Source organism: Schistocerca nitens, chromosome 2, assembly GCF_023898315.1.
Source record: "Schistocerca nitens isolate TAMUIC-IGC-003100 chromosome 2, iqSchNite1.1, whole genome shotgun sequence".
Classification (NCBI taxonomy): Eukaryota; Metazoa; Arthropoda; class Insecta; order Orthoptera; family Acrididae; genus Schistocerca; species Schistocerca nitens.
In genome coordinates, this window is record NC_064615.1 from 33,758,895 (window position 1) to 33,775,447 (window position 16,553).

Genomic DNA, 16,553 nt, shown 5'->3' on the forward strand with positions numbered 1-16,553 from the left:
TGTCTTACATAGCGTTGCCGACCGTGGCGTCGTATTCTGTCTGTTTACATATCTCTGTATTTGAATACGCATACCTATACCATATTCTTTGGCGCTTCAATGTATACGTGTGTAAGAAGGTAGCCGAACTTGAAAATATGATTACAATATTTGTTGTATGAAGTTACATCCAGTACTAAGACTTAAATTTTAGGGTTAAGTCTTACTGAAAAATTTAAAACAGTTGCGGAACTTGGTAGAAGAAATCAGTGGAAACAATTTAGGAAATTTTAAAATGCTAGGTACGTGACTGATAACAATATTCTGAAAAGATGGGTGTGAAGTACCCCCTCCCAGGCATTGCGACGGTTAATAATGCGTTTTCTGGAAATGATACATTGACGTTTGGGCATTATTTTGATATACTCAAATAAATAGGCCGCAAGTCGAAGTTTTCCTTGGGAGCCTTTCTATTTCGCCGGGCGCAGTAGCAAGTCGCCAGTACAAATAAGCATAAGTAATAAACAGCTGCTTGCACTGAAAATATCTTGAGCAACAACGTAGGCAGGTGCTGTTACCTATATTTTGGCCCATATTCTCAGCGAGGACGACAATATCAGATCCTCATATCACCATCGTTCTGAACATTGTAGCGGAGACTATATGCTGATAATTTTCTGCGGTCGATGCGTGGAGTAACCATACAGGGGACAGACTTCTGCAAAATTATCTTAAACGGAACAAAGTGTTTAGGATATAAAGGATTAGCATGCAGTTCAAGAAAAGGGACATGGTGTGCCCTGAGTGTAAAAGTTAACCAGGGTATCAGCAAGCTTTTTGGGCAGGCACCGTCCTGGAGAAGCTAACCCAGGATGCAAAGGCACAGTATGATGGACAAAGACTACAGGCAGCTGTTTGTTGATACGGAATTGAGAGCGTGAGTGGCCAAGATGATGATGCGTAAAGCTGCCAATCTATGGACTGTCCCGACGTTTCCAAGGCATACCTTCATTTACCGTCCAGCTGACGTATAGAAACTGTAGTACTTGTAGAATTCAGTGTACATATCCACGTAATACAGCATGCATTAAACACACGCAACTGCAGTCAATTTAGGAAAATGTCACGTATCTTCTACCCACTCCACGTTCACTGGAGTCGCCGTGAAATTCGTGTTCTGCATGCCATACTGGCAAAACCTCATCTACTCACATCTACGAAACGCTGGTCTCTGGTCTTTCATAATACGTTCTTTGCAATAGACATTATTTTTAAAAACAAAAAGGGCATTCTGTTTAAAGAGATCAGTGATTGATTTATTTTGAACTTGTGCTTATTTTTGAGAGAATCACTTTTTATGGTGCCGTCATTGTGTACCATAAAAACTGTGTGTGTAAAATATTAACGCAAGTTAAAAATACTATTATTGCTACAATTTAAACTTCCAGTACCGACTTCTGGAACCGAATAGGTCTCCAGGTATGTAATGTGATTGCGCTGGAGTCAGAGGAAGAAAAATCGAATCCTTTGTTGGAATAAAGTTTTCAACGCCTTAAACTTAGACGGCAGATAGCAAATGGTGTATTCTCCTTAATCACTGACCGTTAGGTCAATGGCCTGCGCTAAATTCATAATCTCTCCACAGTATATCACGTAGCGAAGGGAAGCGATGCGACACTCGGGTGAAGAAGTGTTGCACCGTGGCTCCCAAGACACAGCTTGAACAGTCTCCTGCTGACATGCAGGGTCCATGAATTCATGAGGTTGTCTCCAGACCCGTACACGCCAGAGTACTTGGTACGCCACAGTATCAGGTTCCTCCATTCGTTTCATTCAGATTTTAATCACAATTGTCATAGACATGCACACTTTACAGATACGCACTCGACCATTTGCAGTTCTGTGGAAGGCCGCCGAGAACCACGTCTGCTAGGATCCCGCCAGGAGAGCAGTACGGTACGGTAGTCCCTGCCTGCCGCCTTAGGTCAGGGTCACGTGTGCGTTCGGCTTCGCCCTTGAAGCTCTCCCACAGCGCAGTTCCCGCCACCTCAATGAGCGTAGCGGAACGGCCCCTGCTGAGTACGTACGTGACTACCAAAGCTGCAAACGAGTTAGCTCCGAGGCGAAGATGTCTACAGCTTGTAACGGAACATATTAAAGGCTTTACTTTCCCGAAGTATGCGATACCCTCCAAATTCAACCAGTTTAATGAGTATTTATGATTATAGAAAAGTTATTGTGTATGTTAACAATGATTGCACAACATGTCTCCATAAACAGTCAACCCATTAAATTATACTGAATAACTGACCCACACAAAAGTTAATATCACTTGATCACTGATACAGCAAATGTCATCATGTAAAAACACTAAGTTCATCTTAAATAATTAATATGAAGTACGAAAAATAGTGGCCAACATAGGTATTTTGGATCTCCTTAAATAAAAATCACCCAGTGAAACCTATTTGTTCACTAGGAGCGTTTTCACTCAGTATTCACGTAATCAATCCTATTTTAGACGAAAACCAAAGTAATTCTTAATAATTCACGTTACTTACTTATTTATGCAAATTAGAGAAGTCAATTGACAAACTTCTAAAAAACGACCTTTTTGTAACAAAGAATTATTCTGTCAAGTCAACAAATCTGTCTGTCATTTTAATAACATGTTAAATTATGTCACTCGATGCAAATTAACAACTTTTCTGCACAAATTATGATAACAGATGTACATGTGACTTATAAACTATATCTCTTTTTAGTAGTTCTTTGACAATGTTATAAATACAAGCAGTCGGAGGCAGTCCGGGGCAGTCGGAATGTCACTTTGGTGAAGTGTGTTTCTGTGTTATTGTTTGGCAAAACAAGGCAAAGAACATGTAAAGGAAGTACTACTTTGTGTTGTGTTATGGTCTTTGGTGGACAGTGGAATTAATATGGCCACTAAAGTAATAAATATTTGATGTTTACATACGTGTTGGTTTCGCTCGTTCTTTATCATCAAAAGCACATGAAAAACACGGGACCTCATGTGTTTACCCTAGACAACCAGATTTAGAGCCAGCATCAGCATCGAGACACAGCAGCGATCCAGCAAGCAGCAGCGATTACTACAATACAATACATTGTAATGGCGCCAACCTAACATCAAGTGCTAACAAGCTCCGTAAATTGGAGTGAAATAGTGCGTTTACAGCAATTAGCGATATCTACGACTAAGGCGGAACCATTACAAGCTCCGAAGCACATTCTACATCTACATAAATAAATATGCTACTTTCTAGTGCATGACGGAGGTTACATCGTACCAATACTATCCATTTTGTTTCCTGTTTCATTCGCTTATCGCTCCAAAGAAAAATAACTAAATGCCTTTGCATCGACCATAATCTCTGCTTTGTTATTCTCACCATCCGAACGCGAGATAAGCGTCGGTGTGCAGCATAATAGCTGCAACAGGATATTGTGGGAACCAAGGTGTGTTTCTTGCAAGGATGATTGTGGTGGTGGAGAAAGCGAAAAGCCTCAAGTCATTTTATGTTAAAATACATACCTGAAGTACTTTGAAGGGGAATCGTGCCTGGTTGATCATCGGAAACATAAAAGTAATCCAGTCTGCCGGCCGCGGTGGTCTCGCGGTTAAGGCGCTCAGTCCGGAACCGCGCGACTGCTACGGTCGCAGGTTCGAATCCTGCCTCGGGCATGGATGTGTGTGATGTCCTTAGGTTAGGTTTAAGTAGTTCTAAGTTCTAGGGGACTGATGACCACAGATATTAAGTTCCATAGTGCTCAGAGCCATTTGAACCATTTGAATCCAGTCACCATGGAAACACTTTAAAATCTTCTACCTAGGAAACTACGTAGAAGATCAGTCGTCACATAGAATATTAAAGCAAGAACCACATTGGATTCATCGTGTTCTAAAATAGAGTACACGTTCGCATCTCCTGGTACAAAACGTTTTCGGTTAACATTTGACGTACTCTTATCTGTACAACACAAACAGAGACTACAGTACTAAGAGAAGAAGTAAATAAAAGGCCACTGATAATGCCACAGCTTTTTTTCGTACAACAAATTGAGCTCCGTTACTCATAGAATTGAGGTAGATAATAGAAATTACGTAGCCAAAGATACCACAGGCATGCCCAGGCGTATATAGCATGTGCAGTTTTATATTATTCTTAAAACGATCATTTTAAAACTGTTAAGTCTTTGTACTGGGCAGAGGCTTAAAGCCAGATGTTGAGCAAAAGAGTGTAGGTGATTGTTTCTTGTCCACACCGGCGCACTCTTGTATATGATAACTAATGTTCAACGCAGAGCACACGACTACGGAGTTTTGATCCGTATTACACGCGGTAAACGCTCAGCTAAAGAATAATGATTTTTATTTTAAAAAATTGCTGGAATGTCTTACAGATCTTGGCAGTTACAGTTTGAGAACAATCAATACTCAGCTGATAAGTGTACCAGAAGACTTTTGCGCAGAGCAAAAGCAGTTAATTGTATTGACATTTAAATCGATCTTGTAGTATTTGTATAGTCTCTTTTGTGAAGAATCTCGTTCACAACGTTTGCCAGTGAAGCACCAGAAGACGTCTACAGTAATCCTGATAATATCGTGCTCCACAATTGGTTCATACCAACATCAATAAGAAGCATCATAGCTGTATTGAGATAGATTTATTAGTTCACTACAGGCTTGGATCAGTGATCACCACATTGCAAGGCATCCCAGTTTTGCTCAATAATGTTCATGTCTGGGAGTTTGGTGGCCAGCGGAAGTGTTTAAGCTCAGAAGAGTATTCCTGGAGCCTTTCTGTAGCAATTCTGGACTTGTGGAGTGTCGCATTGCCCTGCTGGAATTGGCCAAGTCCGTCGGAATGCACAATGGACATAAATGGATGCCGGTGATCAGACAGGTGTTTACATACGTGTCACCTGTCAGAGTCGTATCCAGACGTGTTATCGGTCCCATTTCACTCCAACTGCACACGCCACACACCACTACAGAGCCTCCACCAGCTTGAACACTACCCTGCTAACATCAAGGGTCCATGAACTCATGAAGTTTTTTCCATACCCGTACACGTCCATCCGCTCGATACAATTTCAAACGAGAATCGTCCGACCAGGCAACATGTTTTCAGTCATCAACAGTCCAATGTGAGTGCTGACGACTCGTAAAGCTTTGTGCCGTGCAGTCATCAAGGGTACACGTGTGGGCGTTCGGCTCCGAAAGCCCATGTCGATGATGCTTCGTTGAATGGTTCGCACGCTGAAACTTGTTGATGGCCCAGCATTGAAATCTGCAGCGAAGGGTTGCACTTCTGTCACGTTGAGCGATTCTCTTCAGTCGTCGTTGGTCCCGTCCTCGCAGGATCTTTTTCCGGCCGCAGCGAGGTCGGAGATTTGATGTTTTACCGGATTCCCAATATTCACGGTACACTCGTGAAACGGTCGTACGGGAAAATCCCCACTTCATCGCTACCTCGGAGATGCTGAGTCCCATCGCTCGTGCGCAGCTGTAACACCACGTTGAAACTAACTTAAATCTTGATGACCTGCAATTGAAGCAGTAGTAATGCTTCTAACAACTGCGCCGGACACTTGTCTTATATAGGCGCTGCCGACCTCAGCGACGTATTCTGCCTGTTTACATATCTCTGTATTTGAATACGCATGCCTATACCAGTTTGTTTGGCACTTCAGTGTATAATCATGTTCAGATGAAATTTAATTATAAATACAGCAAGAAACCGCAGGTGCACAACGCTGATGAACAGTATCTGAACCAGGATAGTACATCAATACTTGACGAATAAAATAAGTTCATTTATGTAGCAAGAGTGGGTGTTGGGTATGACGAAACATTAACCAAAAACTGTATCACCTTTACGTAGAATAAATTATGTTGCATATAACTACTTGTTGTTAAGGAGACGACTGAACCAATCAAAAATTGTTCAAATGGCTCTGAGCACTATGGGACTTAACATCCGTGGTCATCAGTCCCCTAGAGCTTAGAACTACTTAAACCTAACTAACCTAAGGACATCACACACATCCATGCCCGAGGCAGGATTCGAACCTGCGACTGTAGCGGTCGCGCGGTTCCAGACTGTATCGCCTAGAACCGCTCGGCCACCCTGGCCAGCACTGAACCAATCAAACTGGGTAATTTAAATCTCTAACATGTCTAATGATGATACGATACGTAATAATCTTATTTTTTATATCCATCGGTCTCAGTAGAGTCAGTGATTTAATATTTTACCTGTCTAATATTTGTTCCTCTTTTATTGTACATAACCTTTTCGTTCTTATTTCATTTGTTTACGTTTTTTGAAACTCTTTAAATAACAATATGGTATCTTTTACGCTTGAATATCATGTCTGTAATTAATATTGTTATCTTTATACGTCACGATTATATCGTCCTGCAGTCGCTGTATTGCACTCGATAGACGGCAGGGACGATGTTTACGTGTTTACTTACTTTGTTGAGTGTCTCTGAGCAGAGCACGCCATGTTCTCTGTAGTCACTGCTCGCTGTGCTTTCGCCAAACTCTCGGAGGAGATATGCGTGCTCGCCACACTTCAGAATGTGCCATGAACGTTACGGGATCAGACTTCTTGAATCGTGATGTCGGCTCAATTCTATGAGAACTTGTTAGAAACACTGTTGGCAGTATGAGTTGTATATCATTTATTACGTGGAAGTTACTGTACCTATTAGCCTAATTTTTGTTTATTTCAACCGCAGGTCAGCTGACGAAGTTCACTACACGATAGAAACCGGTCTTGACATGATAAATGTACCTTAATACAGACATTAATATCTAGAGTAAACTGCTCGTCGATTACACTGATTTAACCTATTTTGTTGAAACTTCTCAAAGCGTAGTGGACTTAGAGGTCGAAACTCGGTTGCGCACTACAGTGCCACAGAAAATAGTTCCTTAATAAGGCTAGTCGAGGTAGTAGTACTTCCCTTTACAGAACAGTGTCACAAATTTTCTGTTCAATAGCACAAATCCACGTTCATGCTATTTTATTTATTTATTTTTAGATCATCTGTCCTCTGAGTACTTTGATGCAGCTCGCCACAACCTGTTCAGCTCAGAGCAGGACTTCATCCAACGTCCACAGTTTTCTCTTTGACGTGTTCCAGTGTGCATTTTGTGGCTTCTGCGTAGGTTTATCGGAGAATAATAGTTCCTGTTTTATTTCTCTTTGCATTCGCACTAGGCTTAAGACAAGTTGCACAGCCTATAGTCACAACCTCGGCTTTTCCATATAATCTTCATGCTATTCGTCATTTTTATCTTTTGGCAAACAGCAGGACCTTTGGCCGTACGAAAGAAAGCACTGTGTTAGTTGCTCAGCTTTTGGCACCGAGTCACTGTGAAGACCACGGATGAGCTTCCTCTGGTAGCATGGATTAGAGCTGTATGGTGAATAAAGCGATACATTCCACTCGTGGCCCTACCAGTTTGACACAGAGTAGCGTAGGTAACCACAGTGTCCCCCATGTGTACCTGACTGATATCCATCCTTCGATCTGCTCCAAAAGAAGCATTCACTGAAAGTATCCAGAAACTTTATGAACGTAGCCACAGGTGAAGTGCGACCAGTGTAGGTTTCTAAAAGTATTTTCTATCTTTAGCGCTATTCGAATTATGATATCATTTCCGAAATCCTAAGGTACAAATTGTATATTATACCTTTGAAAATGGATTTAAGTTTTGCTGAAAAAAATGTTATTGTGTGCTATAACTGGGGATCATGGATGCACTCAGAAATACACCATTGCGTTTAAACTGCTTACACCACTTCACCTTTGTAATAAAGCTATTTCAGGATTTTGTGGAGAGGCGATTGTGGACCTTAAATAGTTATATCACAATCCAGCTGCATTTTGAGCTTGCTACAATGTCCTAAAGATATGTACTTAAAGATCTTCCTCCATAGACTGAAAATACACATTCAGTGGCGTCTGCAAACTGAAGGTGACTCCCTTCTTAGATGCTTTTTTACAAAGAGAATCCAGTGGATGCCGGCTAAAGCACCCAGTTGGTACTAAAGTGTGAAGGATGGTGTGTTGTGACACGGCGCACGTTCTGCCGCCGCCGCCGCAGTCAGCTGCCACTTCAGCGCATCCTGCCTCCCTCGTACTGTCGTTCTTGGCGCCTCTCACCAAGCGACACTTTACGACCGAAAAACAACTTCTTTATGGAACAGTTTTGCTGACTCATCCATTTGTGTTGTGTTCTTGACATTGACCTCGGAAACCACGTTCTCCCGGTGCCTGAAGTCCTAACACAGCTTCTGTAGCCACGATCTAGCATCTAGCATATACATTCATTAACTTCTCTCTCTCTCTCTCTCTCTCTCTCTCTCTCTCACACACACACACACACACACACACACACACGACAGGCAATCAGTAACCATAGTAGGAAAACAACAATAATCTCAAAACCTAAGTGTTCATTAGAGATTAGAGAGGGTCATTTGCTTGTTGTCACTATTAATTTGACTTTCATTGTACCATGTTTAGTTAACCAGAACTGCACTGGTTATGCAGAATGTGTAGCAGGTATTTACAGCTAAGGAAAGAGGCTTGTGCACTCAAAAATAACTTCTAGCAGTTACCCAACTACCAATTTCTTAGTTATATAAATGTTTATAGAACTTTTCTAAGGATGTTCGCACACATGAAGGAGTAACTAAACGTCTGTTGTACTAGCAAAGTTCTAGAAATCTGAAATTGTGCGTGTGTGTGTGTGTATGTGTGTGTGTGTGTGTGTGTGTGTGTGTGTGTGCTGAGATACAAGTAACCCGAAAATTTATTTATTTATCGTTTATTTAGCCTGACACGACTAGGGCCTTAAGGCCCTCTCTTACATATGAATAGGAACAACACATACAAAAATATATTAAATAAAAATCACAATAATTATAATTTACGTTATTAATGAAAATAATAATTGTAACTAATAATAATAATTATTATTATTACAAAAATAATAATAGTAGTAGCAGTATCACTAATAATCATTATCAAATAATGGAGGCATTAAGGAGGACATTGATTAGTAATTACATAACAAACTAATAATAATAACTGGTGATAATACTAACAATAATAATAATAATAATAATGAAATAATAAAATAACAGAACTGTTAAGAATGATATTGATTAGTTTAGCAATTTTGAAGCCTTGTTTGGAATTAGAAGAAGTGAAAGGGATAATGAAAAAGGAGAAGATTGAAATGACAGCGACAGTGGCTGCTAGAAAAGAAGAGAATTTCAATAGAGAACTCTATAGATAAGGGAAGAGTAAAGTGGTGCGGGAGGGAGGGTTGACGAGAATAATCTGCAGACAGTATATGGAAGAGATAGAAAATCGTAATTTATTCCGGTCTTTTCTCAGTCATTTGCCTTCAGTGTTGACCAGAGACGACCACTTCGTCACAGTCGCCGAACACTGTTGGTAAATTGTGATGTCCAGGGGCGTTAACTAAACCGTTCGTTATCTCAGCATTTTCATATCAGACCTATTAGATACATGGCAAGATCTTAAACTGACTGCTGAATTCCAAGCTTTGCTTTAATTGAAAGGAAGGAAGATCCCGTAGACAATGTCATCAGAATGGAGCACAAGCTCGTATTGGGCGAGGATAGAGAGAAAAGACATCCTTTTTCAAAGAAACCATCGTGTGACTGAGGAACCACGAAAAACCTAAAGGTGTAGAGCTGGACAGGGATTTGAACTCTCCTGTTCCAAAGGTGCGCCCAAAGAGTTAAAAACAGCGCCATCTCTCTCAGTTTACTTGAATCGAACGTCCACCCTATAATATGACCTTTTGAGGTACACTTATATGGATAGCTTCCTTAATCACATAAACTTCGAACTCAGGTCACGATTTTAATCTTTTCATTTTATAACCATACTCCAAATTGGTTGATCGGTGACAGCTACTACGACTGAGATCGCGCGTTGACTGAATGAAATAGGGACCACATTTTGCATAGAATTTTGGCGCAGACTGTGAGCGCCGCATGGACATGCGCACTAAGCCATTAGGCGAGGTATATCGGTTACCTTCGGCAACTTCCATCAACCTATGTGAAGATTGTTCGCCCTGTCTTTCACGCCCTGCAGCCGAGTGCAGACAACACGGATCGGCCGCATGCCTGCATTCCTCTAGCATACGGCCGACACTGAAAGACAGGCAGAGTCAGAACTCAACCATTTTGCCACGCAGTACACAACTGCCAGCGTTTACATTTCAGTTGCAGTCTGAGTAATTTTGCAGTCTTTAGTAATTTCAGAATACTGGAAGCCGAAACAATGGAAAACTAGGGCTCAACGTCCGTCGATGACGCGATCATTAGAAGCGAAGCAAAAACTGAGGTTGGACAAAGATGGACGAGGAACTCGGCCATGTCCTGTTTAAAGGAAGTTTTTTACACGTGACTTTGCCTACGCACATAATATACGAGTATTTCACATATATTTAACATATTTCACACATATTTGTGCACACATTTCACCTGTATCTCTAGCGAATTTCGCCCTGAAGTTACATTTTCACACAGGTCAATCTGTATTATGTCGTATCTCCTCAAGCATCAGCGGACAATGGTATAATTCTTCCAGGTATATCCAGAGGTATATGTGGCTACTGGTTGCGAATTGCGTTCTGGATACAGTTACTAGTGAAGAAGCAATAACTTAAAACGTCTTGCTTCATGCGGCAACGTTACTGCATAACATGTAAAATTTAGCAAGCGATAAACTTTTCTTCCCTTCTTTTTGTGGGGGTTGTCAGCAAGAAAAGGTTTCGTAAAAGTTTAAATTATGTGAAACGTTTATTGCAAGTCACTAAAGTGCCCTCAGTCTCAAATACTGGATGCCCAATATACAGGTATCAGCAAGTCGTGTGGTATACTGCATTTTCACCCCCACCCCTTTGATTGGTAGGTGGTTCTTACCCCACAGCGACAGTAAGTAATATATGTACCAAGTTTAGTTGAAATCGGCAGAGTGATTTAGGACGACACGTGGAGCATGCATACATACATACACACATACATACGCACACCTATTTTTATAATATGAAGGGTTTCATTCGTTTTTTCCGAGGCTATATACAGCTGCTCAGTTTTCTTACACAAATCTTCATGAATTCTCGTCCTATATTCACTGTTTTGTTTTGGTGGTTTCAACATTTATCTCAGGATTTTGTTGATTCATTTTCGTCTTACAAGAACCCTTGAGAGCGAGGTCGCAAGTTGCATCTTTAGTAAGGCTCATTTGAAAGTGTTGTGTTAACAGTTACGACAGGAAAAATATTCGCTGCTAACGACTCACCATGTGCATTAGGAGGGCGACAGAAAATGAGTGTCCGACATGCTCAGAGATCAATTTTCTGTGGGATGTTTGTATTACACTTCACAAAATGGAAGTTGTAGACATTCAAGAAATGTTCAAAACAAACAAATAACTTGCACCATAGACACCGAATGAAAGGTGGAGAGTCACATTAATCACAAAGGTTCACACGATCAAGATCGAAGGCGAACCCCTTGGGAGTTACAAACCGTGCGGGACGCTTACCTAGGAACTGTATCCATTGTTAAAGAATTCATATGGATTCATATTGGAGTAATGGGGTGATAAGAACTGTTGGAATGTGATGGCATGCAACCGAATGCGAAGCAGTCTGTCGTGGAGCTTACCGGGAAACTGGCTATTCTTTAAGGCCTATCTGCACATAGTGCAATAACATGTTTTACAATCACGGATTTAGCCATTGGTTCCAGGACGTATGAACTGCAGTGTTACCAACTTCTGTGGAAGAATAGTTTGCTCTAAAGTTGTAAGATTTTTATACGCAGATCAGGAATGAAGCAACATCACGTTATTTTGACCAGCTATTGGCCAAAAGCAGTGCTCATACCATAGTTTTAGTTCACGTACGCTCATTTTCACTCTCTTGCTTGCTGTGACGTAAGCATTCCCTACTGCCCTTTAAATATCACGCACGCGAGAAAGAATCATACTGGGAAGAGCAGCAACTTCTCGTAGCGTAACAAATAACTTCCCAATCAATTTACCGCACAGGTTAATAGTCGGCATAATTGTATACGAATGCGTTAAGGCACTGATGTTAGTTAATCTTGATACAACTCTCTTGGTACTTCTAATACCCATGGTTCTTTTCATATGCATTTTCTCTTCAAATCCCGACTGCTCGGAGTTGAAAACAATTCCTACAATGGGACATGTGTATTTACCTCATCTGCAAATTTTCGAGCCGATTCCGCAGTTTGCTGTGCATCGTCAAGATGATACTTTGTTTGAAATTTCGTTTTCTTCAATTCTGTAGCACTGTTTGAAGTTATGAAATCATCCACTGATTCCTTTGAAACCACTATAATCTATGCCGTGCGCAGTTTGATGTGCATAACGTAGGTCGCTTTCATGCATCCCTGTTCTGCGCTCATAGGCAGCACAGCGCGCCTGGTACACGAGCTACCACACCTGAGGATGGGCTTATAACATTCCGAAACCGCTCGTGTGAAAATAATTTACAACTGAAGCGGTATTTTCAACCTTTGCATGTAAATTGTATCGAGCATCCTTGAAACGTGCAAATACCAGTTGTTGTAACAAGTAGCCCTTGTTCTCCCTAGAACACCTTAGTTTTTCTTATGAACTACTCGGTCATATTGCTGCGTATTTATTCGAGATGTGATCATAACCTTTTTTTTTTTTTAACACAATGCTGCCGATGTCCTTCCACGTACTTAATTATTTTTAGCACTCGTTCCTTGGACAACGATTGTCCTTCACTAGTTTCACTGGAGACGAGGATTTGTGACTCCCTGTCCGAAAAGGATGATGAACTACATGGCTCGACACCTCTTTCAACATCACTTTCACTTGTTAAGTCGGTATTGTCGTCAATGTACTCCTCATGTACACTGTCAGCAGTATCGAGCGTATAAGACACCATACATTACACCGACTCATCTTGCAGAAACGCTAATATTTCATCTGTCACTTCTTTTTCACTCTGCGGAGTTCCTTGGGTTCTTTTCTGACGAAAAGTCAAGTTAGGCGACTGTTGTTGTAGATATAATGCAATGTTTGCTTCGTTCATCGTTGCCATTCCTCCGGTGAGTATCAACATCACTGGCATTGTAGCACCGCTGTGAGTTACTCGTCGACTAAGCAGTTCAACCACGCTCCGCAGCCTCATGCTGTGCTCACCACTGGATACCTCTAGTACCGCCCCCTGTTGCCATTAGCAGCCAATGTTGTGGTTGGATGGTGGACAATATATGGGGCGTCGAATTTCGTTGAGTATCATTGTCCATTTGCGACCTCGCACTCAAGGGGTTCCTTGTTGGTCAGGCGAGGCATTTAGCTGCGAATACGCTTACTGGTTTTATCACTGTAATATCATGTTTTCGTAAAATGTACCTCTTGTTACACGTATAAGAAGAAGTTGTTCATTTATGTAAATCTGCTTTTACGTAGTAAAATGTAAACTTTCACGGCTAGAAATATCACACTTATTACAATATTCCGGGCTATTATGCCGTTAGCGAATGAATTTCTTGGAGGCACATTATAATGCTTCACAATCTGTGGAGGATATCTTTAAGGGGTTGTAGCAGTTATGAGCGTCCGATTCACACCCCAGCTCCTTACCTCTGCCAGTAACAATTCTTTTTCGCGAGGTCCCGTGCGGAGGCGCGACGTCAGGTGTTTCCAAAACTCGTCCTCATTGGATGGTTGCAGGTTGCTGTCGTCCGCTGTTACTGTCAGCCCATAGTGGAAGACTGGTACGCGTCTTCTTCAAGACAGAAATTCAGACATGATACAGCTTCACCCCCTCATGCCAGTCATTTCAATCGGAAGGAGGGAGCTATGAAACAGAATGCTATCTGTATGAATGCAGAGTCTCGCGGCGATAACATTGAATAAAATGTTCTCGGGTTTCAATTGCTTAAAACTACACGAGCTTTCGGCCAAACACTCCTGGGCCATTGTCGAGTGTATGACTGCCAGTGGGCTGTTGGTGCTCCCTTATATACGCTAGCTGCTGGCTGTGACGTCACTGGTGCCCGTGACATTGCCATATATGGGCATGTTTTGAGTCGGCGTTATCAGAATAAGACCACCGACGAAGAGCAGAAAGAGAAACTTGCTTTGCTGCCATTCTGTGGCTCTGTGTCGGGCAAGATAAGCCGCCTGTTGAAAAGACACAAGATCAAATCAATCTTCAGGCCTCCAACGAAAATTCGTCAATTCCCGAGATCAGTTAAAGACGCGGTAGGTCTCAGAACACCTGGAGTCTACGAAATACCTTGTGAGTGTGGCCAGAAGTACATCGGACGAACAGTGCGCACTGTGGAACAACGCAGGAAAGAACACGAGAGGTATTATCGCCTACGCTATCAAGAGAAATCTGCGTTAGCTGAGTATGCATTAGAAAACGGTCACCACATAAAATTTGACGATACCTCTGTCGTGGCTCGCACTAACGGCTTCTGGGACAGTTTAATTAAGGAAGCTATTGAAACAAAAATTACCGCAAACACCCTGAATAGAGACGGTGGCTTGCAGCTCAGCGCTGCGTGGGATCCAGCGATCGCGTGTTTGAAGAGGGCACATCGAACGCCGACTCAAAACATGCCCTTATATGGCAATGTCATGGACACCAGTGACGTCACAGCCGGCAGCTAGCGTATATAACGGCACACCAACAGCCCACTGGCAGCCATACACTTGACAACGGCCAAGGATTGTTTGGCCGAAAGCTCGTGTAGTTTTAAGCAATTGACGCGGTTGGAAACCCGAGAACATTTTATTCAGAATGCTATCTGGATTCCGGTGATGATGTGCAGCAGTCTTCCACCATGGAATGATAGCACAACCACAAACGGCACAAAAGAGTTTTGAAAACATTTGCGATAAAGAATTTCCATGAAAGCTGTTATCTGCAGGAGGGGACGAAAAGTTGATTTTCTCCAAGAAACTCATTCGACCATGCCATAGTAGCGCATAGTATCTTAGTACGTGTGCTCTTATGTAACACTGTTGCAACTGAGGTACTGATTTCGTTCTCTTGTTCTCTCTGTTCGCAGACAGTTCGTGACTGCGTATGAGGAGCGGACCCCCATCGTGCCCGACGAGGTGTGGGCGTTCTGCAGAAGCCGCTCGCACCGCTTGGATGAGCTCGCGACGGACTATAGTGATGACTTCTGTGGTGTGGACAGCACGGTAGCTGAAGTGCGTTCTGTGTGGACTCGTCAAGTTGCAGTTGACGCGCGACAAGATTTGTGATAGTGTTTATACCTTTTTTTAGCTTTTCGTTCATATTCTGCCCGTGTTACGTGTGACCATAAAAAGACATCTGATGTGTAAATATTCCGACAGTACCCACTCATCCGTAGAAGTTCGTGTCAGTAAACGTTTGTGCGGTTTCGAACAATCTGAGTGAATTATATCTGCCTCCAATATCACGCGAAGCAGTTGTCGCTCACACGAGCTCGCTTTTAGATTAAAGGGTGGGAAAGCGTCACGGAACTGACGCAGAATTAGCTTCCGGGGATATAGAGGTATAGGAAGTAACTGAGCTTTAATTTACTATTTCTGTGCCCGTGGAATGGACGTCGCTATTCGTGTGTTCTTACCGAATTTTATATGAGGTCGCTGAGACCTGCATGGCCGTCCTTTTGCTGGCTTTTGATTTTGTACGTTTTATCCATCATTTGCTGTTGTGCGTACGCAGTTCTCAACGGTGTGTATTGCCACAAAAGGAATCCGTTCCGTAGGTATAAAGTCTGAAACGTTAAGTTCTTCCACATGAGAGCTGCTTTCCAGATATTTAAGAAGAAAAAGACTTGAGCTGTTTTATAGAGCCGTAACAGTTTTCATTGATGTAACGTATACGATGAAAAAGGTTTACTAGCGAGTGTAAAAAAAGGTAAAAAGTGTGTGTGTGATACGGCACTGACTAGTCAGTGAGAACGCTTAGTGGTAATTACTGAAAGCTAGCAGCTGGAATAACTATCGTTTTGTACAGTTTCAGTGCATGGTGAGAAGCGAGGATCGAATTATGTTTTCCGTGGAGTAATTGTACGCAGCGGAGAGAAACAATAAATTGTTTATTGAAACAATAGTGGGCTATGAGTGACGCATTTATTTTAGTATCCCAGCAGGTACTCTGGAGATTGCAGAAAGAGAAGGTAGGTGTGCAGTTTCGGTGACGTGCGTAAGTAAGTGTCCTCTTTGTTGTAGCGCAAAAGCAGCGTCAGATACACCGAGCCACTGTAAGGGAGACACACACACACACACACACACACAGCAGAGAGGTGACAAGTGAAAATCGGGATAGAGGAGAGTGGTGTGAGGCCACGACAGCGGGGCCGGCAGTCGGCGCAGAGCGGCCGGGATGAAGCTGGAGGAGGTGCGGCCGGCGGCCATCGTGGAGGAGGACGGCTCCGACGAGGAGGGCCTCCGCATGGGCCGCGGGGCT

The 16,553-nt window shown here is 42.3% G+C and overlaps 1 protein-coding gene across 5 annotated transcripts in view; it reads left to right on the top strand.

Moving 5' to 3' along the window:
* Window positions 1-16,196, top strand: part of LOC126235694 (G protein-activated inward rectifier potassium channel 3-like) — a 690,709-nt gene extending 674,513 nt beyond the window's left edge. For all 5 annotated transcript variants that reach the window (XM_049944441.1, XM_049944440.1, XM_049944438.1 and 2 more), the window contains one exon: window positions 15,160-16,196. The gene's annotated coding sequence lies outside the window, so the exon portion shown is untranslated. The remainder of the gene's footprint in view (window positions 1-15,159) is intronic.
* Window positions 16,197-16,553: the final 357 nt, after the last annotated feature.